Source organism: Chrysochloris asiatica, unplaced genomic scaffold (assembly GCF_000296735.1).
Source record: "Chrysochloris asiatica unplaced genomic scaffold, ChrAsi1.0 scaffold00092, whole genome shotgun sequence".
NCBI classification, from domain to species: Eukaryota; Metazoa; Chordata; class Mammalia; order Afrosoricida; family Chrysochloridae; genus Chrysochloris; species Chrysochloris asiatica.
In genome coordinates this window covers 10,674,076-10,685,985 of record NW_006408610.1, presented here as the reverse complement: position 1 = coordinate 10,685,985, position 11,910 = coordinate 10,674,076, and the positions used below count along the sequence as shown (strand labels likewise).

General features: G+C 45.7%; 1 pseudogene; it reads right to left on the bottom strand.

Annotated features, from left to right (window-relative positions):
- Positions 1 to 2,406: 2,406 nt before the first annotated feature.
- On the bottom strand, positions 2,407 to 2,910 carry LOC102817522 (annotated as a pseudogene).
- Positions 2,911 to 11,910: the final 9,000 nt, after the last annotated feature.

Below are 11,910 nucleotides of genomic sequence, written 5' to 3'. Positions count from 1 at the left end.
GTGACCCTGAACAGGGTTTCCAAGGCTGTAAATCTTTACGGGAGCAGAAAGCCTCATCTTTCTCCCACAGAGCAGCTGGTAGTTTCGAACTGCTGACCTTGCTGTTCGCAGCCCGATTCGTAACCACTACGCTACCAGAGCTCCACTAAAACGTGCTTAGCCTCATAACAACACTCCAGTCTCCACTGATAGGCAGACGGATGGTGGCTGCATTGCCAGGAGGCAAGCCTGACTTTCCCACATGGAAGATGAGCATTGCATCACAGAACAACCACTGCCCCCTCCGCTTTACAAGAGTCAATATTTGGAACATGCTAACCACCCCCGCTCCCCCAGCCAACTGCTTCTTCTTTGCCAGGGATAAGCAGAGCCACAACGTGTTTAGATTCAGGCAAATTCCTGGATAAGTCATTCTGAAGAAAAACCCAGGATGTCTATGCGTGTAGGCAGAGAGGTGCCCAAGGGCATATTCTGTCCTGTGAAATGGGGTGGGTGTAGCCAGAGGGGAACTCCCATTATTGGGTGTCTTCTTTCATTTCATCCAGCTGCCAACAGCCCCATAAGAAAGCCATTATCTTTGTTTTCTTCTTTAACAGATGATGTAACTGAAGCGCAGGGAGTTGAAATGCTTTGTCTAAGATCACAGAACTAGTAGATGGTGGAGCTGGGATTTGAACTCTGTTCTATCTGACTCCCAAGCCTTTGCTCGTTCCATGATGTGAGAGGCCTCTTTGAAATCACAGCTACAAAAATCTTGCACCTTAATGTCCACGGGCATGCACTCGAGGTAGGTGCTGCATTTCAGATGTAATTTCCAATCCCCCACCTCCCCTTGTTGTTGTTGTTAGGTGCCATTGAGTTGGTACCAACTCATAGCAACCCTATGTACAACAACAGAACAAAACACCGCCCCGTCCTGGGCCAACCTCACAATTGTTGCCACACTTGAGCCCGCTGATAAGGACCCTGACTGAATCTCTGAATTTCTGAGGCATCATTGGGGGAGAACTTGACTGGTAGGTGAGTCCCAAGGTGCTGACAAACACGTACATCTCAAACTGAAAGAAAGGAAGAAGAAATCCCTCTACCTTAATTGCCTTTCCCTATTCACTTTATGTGTCTCACCAATTACAAATGATATGAATCATGATACATACGTGCGCTGATCATAATTTTCATTTTGCGTCTCCACTGACGCTTCAGGTATTGAAGTGCGTAATTGCAAAACTGACAATTTGAGTTTGCAAAGAGGAGACTTGGCTCCATCTGAACATCCTTGCTCACTGGCTCCACGAGAGACCAGATAAAGGACCAGAGACAACAATAGCCTGCACCTATCAAGGGACCCAGCAGTGCCCAGACAAGGGCTGGGGCAGCTCTGCTTTGGCCCCAAGGAGCTCAGGATGAGTAATGTTTTCCTAATCCCCAATCACCCCATTTTATCTCCCTGGGAATTTTGCTTTCGTGTTATTGTTGTTTTTCCTCCTCTGTGGCTTTAGTGAGGAGCTGGTTCTAACTAAACATGCTGGGTTAAATCTGGTTAACAGGGAGTCCACCTAACACTTATCCCTTCCTCTGAAGCCTCCCAGGGCTAAGTCCAGGAGAGCCAATGCCTCCTGTGACTCTCATTATTCTGAAGTTGAGGGCTCATCCAGGTTTGCGTCCTTCAGTCATGACCCCACACCAAAACCCAAAATCAAGTCTATTCTGATTCAAGGTGACCCTGCGTGTTACAGAGTAGCATGTGCTCTGCAGGGTTTCTTAGGCATTAGTGAGCTGGAAAGGACTGGTATTGGCCATTTTGAAAATGACAATCACACTGTGTACTATGCCAGACACGACAAATTGAAGGGGCAAGGCATCACGTACGTCATCAAAAAGAACATTTCAAGATCTATCTTGAAGTATAATGCTGTCTATGACAAGATAATATCCAGTTGCCTACAGGGAAGACCAGTTAGTACCACTATTATTCAAATTTACACACCAACCACTAAAGCCAGTGATGTTGAAATTGAATTTTACCAATGTGTTCAGTCTGTAGTTGATCAAACATGCAACCAAAACATACTGATAATTACTGGTGATTGGAATGCAAAGGTTGGACACAAAGAGGAAGAATCAGTAGTTGGAAAATATGGCCTTGGTGAAAGAAATGATGCTGGAGATCTCATGATAAAATTTTTCAAGACCAATGACTTCTCACTGAAAATATCTGGGTTTTTTTTTTTTTCCTTATAATTTTTAGTGGCCAGGAAAGAGTATAGAATAACTGCCAAGTCACATAAATTAACTTTTCTGTGCATGATCCCGGTAAGAACACACTATCAGACAACACAAATCGCATTGGAGTTTTTCTCAGTTGTTGTCTGGGCATGTGGTTGAGCACAGGCCATGAACTCTTCTTCACAAGGTCCTGAAATAAAGGCAGCTGCCATGTTTGGCAGGCTTCCAATCTCCTTCTACCTCAGGGTTGGGTTCTGGTCTTGGTCTTGAGTGACAAGGATTCTCAGGTCAAGGTTCATCTGTTTTCACTTTGGTGGCCTTCAACAGTTCTCCTGTGTACCCAGCCCAATTTGTCCAAAACACACTCATCTAGCTTTGCCTGCTCTTGAGACAGTGAAGACGTAACCGTAGGCTGGAATAATCAATGCAGGTCTAATATTCTGTGAAAGACTCCACACAGTGATGCATTACTTGCCTAAAGAAGTCCAAAACACACTTGTTGACAAGCTTGCCTCCCTCTAATCACCACTTTGCATCTTCCTCCTCCCAGAGGCAGAGCATGAACTCCTTGTTGGCCTTGATGCACTGAGCATGGTGGCGGGCTGCAGCTTTAAGGACACAAGATCTGACTTTCACCTCCTGCACTTTCACCTCTCCAGAGGATAGCTCCATTATTCCCAGCATGATGGCTATAGCTCGGACCCTGATGAGGTGCCGCAAATACCTTTTTTAAACAACATGGAACATGACTCTACACATGGACCTCACCAGATGGAATACACAGGAATCAAATTGACTACATCTGTGGAAAGAGATGGTAGAAAAGCTCCATATCATCTGCCAAAACAAGGCCAAGGGCAGACTGTGGAACAGACCATCAATTGCTCATATGCAAGTTCAGGCTGAAGCAGAAGAAGACTAAAACGAGTCCACAAGAGCCAAAATATGACCTTGAACATATCCCACCTGGTATTAGAGATCATCTCAAGAACAGACTTGATGCATTAGACACTAATGACTGAAGACCAGAGAGTTGTGGGATGACAACAGGAAAAAGGCTCATCACAGAGCCAGACCCAGAGTGGAAGACAGACACACGTCTCTCAGATGTCAGGGGCTGGCGGATGCACTCAGAGGACCCAGGCACATGTCCCCTCTTCTCCTCCACATAGGAGTAGTGGAGCAGAGAGGCTGCTGAACTGCTGCCCTGGGGCCAGAAGGGCCACCACATATTGGGTAACAAGCTGCCAACCTGCTGCCGGAAGTGGCTGCCCCCACCATCTGCAAGCCTGGCGTCCTGGATCCTGTCACTGCCCTTCCTCCCCTGCCATGAGCAAGCTTCCCGTGGCACCAAGGCCAACATCACGGACAGCAGGATGCCAAACAGATGGCTGGAAAGAGTTCTCCCTCTGAGGGGGACTGGCAGCAGCAAGGTCACAGCTGACCCGGAAGAACTGGGCCACACTGTAATCAAGTGATGAATGAATGGCTCTTCCCCTGGTCCCGGTGACCCAGGCAGGCACTCTCCTCCCCTGCTGCCCAGATTCGATGGCATCCGACCCAGCTGGGAGCTGGGAAGCAGAATCCATAAGATTTGCTCTCCCCTGCCCCACCTCCCCACTTTGCTTGTCTTCCCCCTTCTTTTCAAGTTCTTAATTGTAAACTTCCTTCCACGCTGCTTTCTTTCTCCCTTTCCCTGTCTTCTCTTTTCTTTGTTGGTGGTAACGTTTGGTGGTGATAACGTTTGGAGGTAAGGAGCGGCAAGGAGGGTGCCCACTACTGTTGACTTCATTCTGACGCACAGTGACCCTAAGGGACAGAGCAGAACTGCCCCCACAGAGTTTCTGAGGCTGCTAATCTTTACGGAAACACACTGTCTCATCTTTGTCCTGAGGAGAGACTAGTGGGTTTGAACAGCTGACCTTTTGGTTAGCAGCATAATGCTTAATGCCACTGCACCACCAGGGCTCCTTTCAAGGAGGGTGAGCAAGTCACTGGATGTTCTGAATCTGGCCTGTTACCCACAGCCATTCACAGAGCGGCTATAAACAACTTCACAGAATGCCAACCCCAGACAAGGTGACTCTGAGATCAAGATAAATGAGATGAAGTAAGGCCACTTCATAGTGTGTATCAGCACCGGCGAAAACAAGGTCATTGTGCCACCCACAAAATACCAAATGCCCCTTTCTAGGCCAAGATACGGCTGGTCCTTCTTTACTGAGTCCAGATGGAGCTTTACTCTGGCCTCTCCTCCCTAGAGAAATCCAGCTGAGTCCCCTCTGACCTGTGGAGACCCCATGTGTCAGGGCAGAACTGAGCTCCGTAGGCTTCTCAGTGGCTGAGTTTTTGAAAATACATTACCAGGCCTTTCTTTCCAGTGGATCCAAACTTGTCAACTTTTGGTTTGTACCACCCAGGGACTCGCTCCTCACTGTCTTGTTGTTGTTGTTGTTGTTGTTAACTGCTGTCAAGTTGGTTCCCACTCACAGTGACTCTATATAGGGTTTCCGAGGAGCAGCTGGTGGTTTGAACCACCGACCTTGTGGTTATCCTACAGCACCACACCAGGATTCTTATAGATGAGTTTTACTGAGATACCCAGTCTTAGAATTGCCCTTGCTTTCTGCATACATTCATTCTAGAGCAAACCTAAGAGGAGCTGGCAAATCTATTACAGAAAACCCAAATCCTATATATATATGTGGCGCCATAGGATAAACATTGGACTACTAACCACAAGATTGGCAGTTCAAACCCACCCTGTACAGGGTTGCTGTGAGTTGGAACTGACTTGATGGCACTTACAACAATAACAATAAATCCTATAAGCAGTTCCCCATGTTCCTCTCAGCAACAACTCATAAGTCCAACTTTTTAAACTCCAAGTGTGTTCCTGGTGGTCTTGGCTGAAGGGCACTGATAACATTGGAGAGCCCACTGAGACCCTCCTGCCCTGTACCAGGACCCTCACTCCTCTCAGGAACAGTGTGCACATACATGAGACCCCTGTGTCTGTGTCTGCATCTGCGTCTGCATCTGCGTCTGCGTCAGTGTCTGCTCAAGGTGCCATGCGCACTGGGCAGGTGCTGGCTTTCACTGCATTTCATTGAACCTCTCAGTCTTAGGTTGATTTGTTTTCCTAGGAACAGACCCATCTTTCTTGGAGACTTTGATGCTCTGATCAGATTTGTATTGTTCTTTGGTGAAATTGTTTTCACCAAATACTTGCTTGTTTAAAGTCTTGAATGTTGTTTTCCTCGAAGAGGTAAAGTCTTTGGGGAAAGGATGCTTGAGTGGTCTATCCTCCAGGCAGCCTCAAGGCTGAGCAGCTCAGAAGGCTTCTTCTTATTCGGGCATTCTAAGAACAAACCTTGCCCCGTCACTTTTCAAAACCTTACAAAGACTTCTTTGAACTTGATTCAAATTCAAGCACTTCTGGTACCCATTCTTTATTGAAGCCGCTACAGCAATTTGGGAAAAAGAGACAGAGCAGTTCTGTACGCGTCTTGGGAGTCAGATAGACCTGGGTTGAGATCCTCTTACTTGCAACCTTAGGCAAATGAACCTCCCTGAGGTCTCTCTTTGTAAAATTGGAATAATAATAGCGTGTGCCTGGGTGCTTGTTAGGGTCACACAGTGCTTGAAGCTGATTACTTCCGAATCTTTGGGGAGTAAACCCCAGGTTCTGGTATGTTACATTTCCCATTGATTATAACAGGAGCCCAGTGTCTAGTGACTTCAGGACTACAGTGAGGACCACAAGGAACAATGTCTGTTCAGTTCTGAGCTCAGGTCTGGTAGAGGGACCTCAGCCAGTATTCGCTGTCAGTGTTGTTTGCTTCCGTGCTTTGCTCATTTTGACTTTCCTCTTAGTGAACATTTGTTAAATGAATATTGATGTGGATGGGCTGTTGGCAGACTGTGAATCATGTCAAATGAATTGTGTCACGCTGAGCTACCATTTCCGCCCCAAATCATCTCTCCTGCTGACTTCAGAGTAAGGCCAGGGTTGGAGCCTGGACTTGGAGGCTCTGACACATCCCATTGCTCTGGGCCACACTCCTATCAGATTCCAGGCCCTGTCTTCCTTTCCACAGTGTCTCTTCCTTTCCAAACCCATGGGCTCCACTGTAGTTTGGGGCTCTCATATTTCCTTCTGGCCTTTCCCTTGCATCTCACTATAGCCAGTTCTGACTGTCATCAAACCCCAGGCTCTGATGTCCTCTATGAACCCTTCTTACCTCCCAATGAGCTCACAGTCCTGACCCTGACATTCCAGGTCCACCATAGTGCAGTCCCACCTCACACAAGAATCAAGCGCTCTTCTCGCTCACCCCACAGACATACTTCATGTCTCAAACAGGGCTTCTGACCATTTCTTTCTGGTTCGATCCCCTGCTGTGAATTTCCATTTCTACCCCAGATACCCCAGGACTCCAGATATGACACTGTAGGATCAGCACTGGACTGTGAACCAACAAGGTTGGCAGTTCAAACCTACCAGCTGCTTCTCAGAAATCCTATATAGGGTCACTACGAGTCTGAACAGACTCAAGGGTACTTGGCAACAAACATCCCCAGATATACTGAATCAGAAGCTACATTTTAACAAGATCACCAGGTGATTCTTATGTATACTTAGTTAAAATGTCAATTTTATTTCAGTATGTTGTTGTTGTTGTTGTTAGGTGCCATTGAGCCAGTACCGACTCATAGAGACTCTATGCACAGCAGAAACACTGCCCAATCCTGGGCCAACCTCAATTCAGTATAGGGGGTATAAATGTACTTTATCAGCAGGGGATGGAACTGGAACAGTCTGGTTTGAAGTCCTGGCCTCCTGCTACCTGGAATGCCCTTCCCACTATTTTGTTGCTGTTGTTTTTGAGTGCCATCCAGTGGGTTTTGATTCACAGCCACCCTGTGACGGGTTTTCCGAGGAGCGGCTGGTGAGTTTGAACTGATAACCTTGTAAAAGCAGTCCAGTATTTATCCTACAGCACCACATCACTTGTTGTTGTTGTTGTTGTTGTTGCCATCGAATTGATACCAACTCATAGCGACCCTATGCACAATAGAACGAAACACTGCCCACAATTGTTGCCACACTTGAGTCCATTGATGCTGCCACTTTGACAATCCATCTTGCTGGGGGTCTTCCTCTTCTTCTCTGACTTTCCACCTTACCAAACATGATCTCCTTCCCCAGTGACTGTTCCCTCCTGACTACATGTCCAAAGTATGAGAGACGAAGTTTGGCCATCCTGACCTCCAAGGAGCACTCTGACTGTACTTCTTCCAACACAGATCTGTTTGTTCTTTTGGCAGTCCATGGTACTTTAAGTATTCTCCTCCAACACCACAACTCTAAGGCATCAATTCTTCTATGATCTTCCTTATTCACTGTCCAGCTTTCACATGCATATGAGGTTATTGAAAATACCATGGCTTGGATCAGGTGCACCTTAGTCCTCAAGCTGACATCTTTGTTCATCAACACTTTAAAAAGGTCTTGTGCAGCAAATTTGCGTAAGACAATAAATCGTTTGTTTTCTTGACTGCTGCTACCATGAGCATTGATAGTTGATCCAAGAAGAATGAACTCCTTGACAACTTCAATCTTTTCTCCATAACACCACACTTAAACTTACATAAATCCTGTATAGGAGTCCCTGGGTGGTACAAAGGTGTTTGGTGGCTAACCAAAAGATTGCAGGCTTAATTCTACCCTTGGACTAAAGTCTGGTAATCTCCTCGCAACAATCAGCCTTTGAAACCCCTGTGGAGCACAGCTCTACTCAGACCCACATGAGGTGCCACAAATCAGGATCCATAGGAAGGCAGCTGGTTATTGGTTAGATCTTATTTAGCATTCAAATTCTAACTCAAGTTCTACTTCCTCCTTGCCCGATCACCCCAACCGTAAGGGTCCGCTGACCTTTTCTGATCTCTTAAAAACATTCTCCATTTTTAACTCACTATGGCCTTAACTATAGTCCCGGTATGGCACTGTGGGATAATGCACTAGACCGCAAGTTAAGTTTGAACTGCAAGGTTGGTGGTTCCAACTCACCAGCCACTCCTTGGAAACCGTATACAGCATCACTATGAGTCAGAACTGACTTGACAGTACTTAACAATAACAATGGCCTGTATCAGATACCAACTCAAACTGTGATTATCTTCAGTCACCCTAGACCTATGTATGATAAGAAGTATTCTGGACCAATGGTTAAGAACCCAGGTTTTAAAATAAGGAAAACCTAGAATTACAATTCTTTTTCCTCCTCTTACTACAGTGATTCAATAACCTTGAGCAAGTTACTTTAGGTCTCCGAGCCTCAGTTGCTTCACCTGCACAATGGGGGGAAGCTTCACAGAGATCTGGTGAGGATAAAACAAGATAAACATCCATGCTGAATGTCTGGGACTGAGGCTGACATGAACAATAGCTACTAGTCCATAACCGAATTAATCATAGCAAGAATTTACTATTCCAGTCTGAAATCTCCTAAAGTAAGCTGTCTCAGCTTCCATGTGTACATAAATCACCTGGGGATTTTGTTAAAACCAAATTGTGATTTAGGAGGTCCAGGAATGGACCTAAGTTTCTGCATTTGGTCACGTGAGTCAGGATCAACTGGACATCACACAACAGCCACAACAGGTGGTGCTGAGACTGCTGGTAAAAAGTCCCTGGATGGTACAGATGGCTAGATATTCCACTACTAGCCATAAGGTTGGTGGTTCGAGCCCATCCAGAGGCACCTTAGAAGGTAGGCTTGATCTGCTTCCTTGGGCTGTGAACCACAAGGTTCGGAGCCACCAGCTGATTTCAAACCTTTTTGGTCACAACCTTGAAAACCCGATGGAGTAGCTCCATTCTGCACACATGGGGTTGCCATGAGCCGAAATCGACTCAACATTAACAATGAGGACAGGTCTGTATTTCACTATATTTCAACAACTCTCTTGCCAAGCCCAGTATGTTTCCTACACAAAAGTGAGGACACCATCTCTTTTTTAAATGAACGTGTGCTCATGATGGTAGTGGCCGGAATGATGTGACACACAGACTCACACCAGCTAATCTAACCTTGCGTGGGATGGAGATTTCCCAGGGGCCCAACTGCTGTGGTTCAGAAATCAGTGCTCTGAGATAGAGCCGGCTGTGCACTAACCTTATAGCCCTGATTAATTCCCTCCCTTTGTTTGCCTCATTATCATGATTAGGCTCTGCCCGTAGCATAGCAACGGCTAATTGTAGGCCGGTTGCAGAGTGCATAATTCCCGCTATTAAATTTTTATCGAGCCTTAATTGTGCTTCTTTTTGCAGCAGCAATGCTTCAAAGTTTCAGAAAAGAGGGGATGTGGTTAGTGGGAGCTGATGGTTTTTTAATCTTAGCAAGCTCTGCAAAGCCCTGTGCTGCGACATCTTGACCTTGAGATGGTTTTCCGTGGCCAGAAATCAGCCTATCATTTATTTATTAACCCTCCAGAAGGTCTGCAAATAATCCCCTGTGGCCAGGCAGAAAGCATATTATGGGTCAAATGCCATAACAGAAAACCCCAAAGGACAGGCTGACCAAACAGCCTGGCTGTGTGGCATCTGGGTGGGGGAGCTGCAGCTTGTGTGTGGAAGTGGGGTCATGTGCTGACAAGTGTGCCATTCCAGAGGTACCCCAGCACCACTCAGTAGCCTTCCAAAACCAGCTGCAGAATCGATAGGCTCTGAACTCTGAAAGACACCTTCTAGGAACACAAGTGCCAAAGTGCCCCAACCTATGCTTAGTTAGTGGGAGGTAGAAAGAGGTGAACCCATTAGCAAGTATTTTCTACAAATGCTTTTCAAACCTGACTGATCAGCAGCATTGCTGGGGGGAAACTTGTTAGAGCTGCACATTTCCAGGCTCCCGCCCAGCCCTGCTATTCAGATTGGGGTGCCTGTCTGGGAATCGCTCCTCAGGTGATGCTGATATTGAGTATTTGGGAATCATTGGTGTGCAGGCTTTCAGTGCTTTGAAAATGTTTGGGTGTTTTAAAAAAAAGAAAGAGGAAAACAACAGCACACAGAATAAAGGCAGCAGAACCAGCAGCCCCCTTGGGGTAGGGCCCATTTACTTTGCTTCATTCAAATTGGAACCATAGGACTTAATGGTGTCCAATGGTTCTAACCCAGTGGTTCTCAGAACCTCTGTGAGAGCCAGCTAGAGGACTGCTCCCCAGAGTTACTGATCCATTAGGGTGAGGTGAGTGGGGGAGCAAGACTTGGCATTGCAGTTATCAGGGGATTTTGCTCTTAGGGCCATGCTTTGAGAACCATGGCTCCAAATGATTCATCAAATTTGAACCAAATGTGTCTCTGAAAGGAGTTAGATGTGCCTATCAGTCCTCACATCACAGATTTTTGCTTTGCATGAAGAGTCTACCCCTGTGTCTTGCCCATATTTCTGTAATCCAGAAATAGTCATGTTTGTGATCCTGCTTTGACTTGAACCATTATGAAGAACAGAGAGAATCCAGGGTCTGGGACTGAAATATGGTGGAATCCAGATGAATTCACTACCTTTTTACTATTATTTAGTCAAGGGTTAGGATTTTAGGCACTGTGTGAACAAAGAACAAGGCATGATTTTTAGTGAGTGGGCCTCAAAGTGGGGAAGGCTTTAGATGAGCCTCAAAAATGGAGCCTCAACAATGGTATGAGTGAGCAGAAGATAATACTAAGTACATTTTATGGAGAGGAGGGACGTTGAGGGAAAGGAGAAAAGTGAACAGGAGAAACATCATAGTAAGTTTAAAGGAGGAGTTGTAAACTCAGGGACCAAGAAGATAACGGATATGAGTGAGGCAGATAAGTCAGACAACTATTAGAACCTTGAGTTCCGATTTGAACAAGACAATACAGAGTGGTGGGGACTATGACAAATTGAGACTTTTGCCTCCTCTAAAAAAGGAGGCTCAACTCAGCTCCTGTTCATTGTTGCCATGGAAACATGCAGGCCCAGGGTTGCGTGCTCTCTAAAATGTTCAAGAAGCTAAAAATCTGGGTTCTAATGTCAAATATTACTACTTTAAAAACTGTGGTTCACTCAAAGCCTATTCTTAGGCCTTTAGTTTACAGTTTTATAGTCAAAAGCATTAAGATGCTGATTCTTAAATCCTTAGTTTATTGGAATGTTCCGATAGGAACTTGAAATAGTATCTTTCGGGGTTTTTTGTCGTTGTTGTTGTTGTTTGTGTATGTGTGCCTTTTTTGGAGTGGGAGTCATTATAAGGAGAGGAAAGAGAGATGAGTATAAAAGGGAGAGACGGGGAAATCATGGAAGACGTAGTGAAAAGAAGGAACCTATTATTTATAAGGGACTTGGGGGTTTGCACAGTTCTATGCTTTACCTAAAGAACATTGACTTCTACAAGATCCCAGAGATGGCAGACAATTAGTTTGGTAGGCTTATATAGTCCTTTCCCACACTCACTCTGGACCTGACCAATGGATTGTTAGAAAGTGTAATGCAAGCAAAGGCTTAGAAGTGTTTGTGCATTGGAATTTGTCTTCTTGGAATGCTCACTCTTGGGATCCAGTTGACATTTTTAAAACGTTAGTCACTTGAAGAGACCATATGGAGAGAAAGAAAAGCCCCAGTATTCCAACTGTCCCTGTTAAGGTGCCGGGCATGT